The sequence below is a fragment of the Acyrthosiphon pisum genome, chromosome A2 (genome assembly GCF_005508785.2).
Source record: "Acyrthosiphon pisum isolate AL4f chromosome A2, pea_aphid_22Mar2018_4r6ur, whole genome shotgun sequence".
NCBI classification, from domain to species: domain Eukaryota; kingdom Metazoa; phylum Arthropoda; class Insecta; order Hemiptera; family Aphididae; genus Acyrthosiphon; species Acyrthosiphon pisum.
The window spans coordinates 27,300,923-27,304,327 of NC_042495.1; positions in this window are offsets into that span (position 1 = coordinate 27,300,923).

Consider the following 3,405-nt stretch of genomic DNA (forward strand, 5'->3'; position numbering starts at 1 on the left):
CATACTGCATTTTTTGTTTAAACATTTTTTCCAAAAACTCAATTGTTTATAGATACAATCGGTGTCCCATTTTACCTCTAGTCCTCGGGCAACCCAAAGTTTTCAATAGCATTATAGGTATGAATCAGTTCACTGCTCAGTTAGGGAAATTGTCATTCAATATTGAATTTAACTTTAATTATTTATTACAAATTCGCCTTTAAAACATAATTATTGTTGACTATGTAGTGTATAGGGTTCATAAACTATACAAATAAACCAAAACTTTTAAAATGTATTATTTTTCTAATATTTCGACAAATTTCAAATTAATCTAATTAACTGCATATTTTAAAAACGTTTGTTTATTTTGAAATCGAAAGTTATATATTTTGTCTGAACGATTGAAGAACGATGTCTGGCGTCGCTAACTCTTGGATGGGTGGGTATCCACCTGGGCTTTTTAAACGAATCCTTGACCCACATAAACACGTGATTCTCTAACAACTATTAATGTGATACACAACGAGAGCAAGTAATATGTACAAGTACGATAGCGACCAGTCTACTTCTCTGTCAACCACCTCTGTGGGGCATCAATGCCGCGACACTGTTGACTCTCCCACCATGACCGATCATGATGCAAGGTGGGACGAGGGACAAAGTCGCACTTTTCTAGTTTTTCACTCTGTTCCATACTCTGTTTTCCATGTCGCGATTCCATTTTGTGCCCGTTGGTGTATGTTAATGATGTGACATAATCATTTTGTAACCATAAAACAACGTGTTGTCTTATTCAAAACCACATCATACCTTATCGGTGACAGGACATCGCACAGCTACTTTACAACACCGTACCTATCCACGTCAAAATAACTTCGGCACAGAATGATACTTATGAGTAATGGCCATAGTTACTGATGCTTAAGATGAATAAAAAAAAAAAAAATATGAAAAATTTAATTAATATGTATGTACTATGTACTGATGACACCCAGGCTGGACCAAGCCGAGGTGATGACTTGTTGGGTAACAACGGTGATGTTGTAACAATCGACAAATGATGGTGTTTGTTGTTGTCTATCTGATTGTAAATTGTATTCCTTATTCAGTTGTGCCGTAATATATTGGATCTTTTGTTAAAACTATTCGCTTTCATTATTATATACTAATAATCCCACATGTAGGTATGTGTAATATGTAGTGAGTTGCCTATATATCAGTTATAGTGGAGTAGCGTAAGCCATAAAACTCTAAATATTTTAATAAATTACTTCCATTTTTATTTTCTATATACTACATATTTTTTATCATATATTTATTAATTATTATGAAACTATCGTTCAATAACAATTATTAAATTAAGAAAAATAAATCGTGCTTTATCAATCGTATTACTAAAATTTCCGTTCTTAATAGTATTTTACCGGAATATGTTTATCATTCCGTATTTAATATTTTAGACTAGGTTCCTTTTAAATAATATTATAACTATTATTTTATATATTTTTATAGGTGCAGCAACATTTAGTATGTATATATTCAATTTAATTTAATGTTAAATGTTTTTATAAGAATTTAGTTTAATTTTTCACCATAATAATAATTAAAACATGATTTTAATAACCTTCAAATTATACTAACTGATTTAAACTATAAAATAAAATAAAAACTAAATACTAATAAATTATTCAGTATTTTTAATAGTGTAAACAATACATCATACAATCAATAATGTTTGTATTATAAATATTGGTTTTAATAATAATTATTATTATTAAAGCGATAAGCTTATTGGCGCGGTGGCACATCTATGTATTTTGGTACAGAATGTCTCAAGTATTTTGCATTGTTTTTGCATTGTTTTTAAATTGTTTTTTTTTTTATTTTTTCTTCTTTTCTATACATACGAATATTTGGTTTTTTTATTCGTTGGATTATAGTATGGTTATATTAGTTTGAGATTTTGTATTGATTGATTGTATTTATCCATCGTAGGTTGAATTAAGTAAAAACGACAAACTTGGTATAACTCTGATACTTTAGCTAGTAGTGATATATAATATAATATTGTTAATGTATTTATTTATTTATAACATAGGATGTGTGCCTCAAAGTCAAATTTTGAAATTTTGAATTATAATCAAGTGTTCATGAAAAATGAACACTTTTTTTTGTTTGATATAGGGTGGCAGTAGGTTAAAAAGAGAAAGGCAAAACCTTATACTTCTGGATGATTTCTATACTGGCTTGCTGATCCCTACCACGGGTCCCGTACGCACGCGAGGTTTAATTCCCCCACCACCACGCTTCCCATCCAACGGGTCGCAACTGCCGTCATCGCTGCCCGCTAATCACTTATGAACTACTGCCGCCACCCTGGGAAAATAAGTCAAAAGTTTAACCACCGGACTGTAGTCTTGTAAACACCAGTTAAATTGGATAGAATATAGCTTAAAGGTATATACGATAGGGTGGCTTAGTAGTACGGCGATCGCCTGGAAAGCGAAAGACTCGGATTCAAATCCTCGTCCAATGCTTAAATCTTTAACTTATTTTCTCCTTGCAACGGCGGTTGTCCATAGGTAGTGATGAGAGGGGAGCGTTGACGGCAGCGACTGTGACTCGTAGATACGGAAGAGCGTTGGTGGGAGAATTAAACATTGCGTACCTACATACGTTACTGGTGGTGGGATTAGCCGTTGGTGAATAGAAGGATCAGGTTTTACCACTTTTTTTTTGTCTTACTGCTGGCCATTTCTACAAAAAATAAAACATTTATTATTAACGGGTAAAACTTTAGAGATTTAGACCTGTATTTGTGCTTGGCCGAAAAAACCCATACAATGTGTAAAAATCTGCGCAGCTTACATTTAAAGTACATTACGAAAGGGTAGGTATGTTATACAATGGACAACGCCGCGCGCCGTGGAGGCTATTCTAGTGTAACATATTTTATGGATTTATGTTGTTATAACTTGGTTACGTACCTACATTTTACATTTGACATTCTACATTTGACAAAAATTAGTGTTGCTTAAATATTGCCGTTTATCTGTACTTTTACTTTAACCTCACCAAATGAATCTACTCTTAAAGTTGAACATTGAGTCATTTTTAGTGGTGCTAAATGTAACGAAATAATAATTGATTGTAAGACCAATACTTCTATGGCTTTCTTTTTTTATTTCTGTATGAATCTCTATGAAAGTAACACAAAACAAGATACAGTGCACCCTTTTTGGGTGTAACACACTGTGGAAGCATCGCCTTTTCAAGTGTAAATTATATTATATGCTAATGTATAGCCATCCTGTCCAGCGTTGTCTTTGAGATTCGCTTGTGATTATGCGAGCTGTATAATAATACCAGTTAGGCGATCCACCTGCAGAAGATCACGGACCTTTTTTGGTTTGTCGTTTTTAC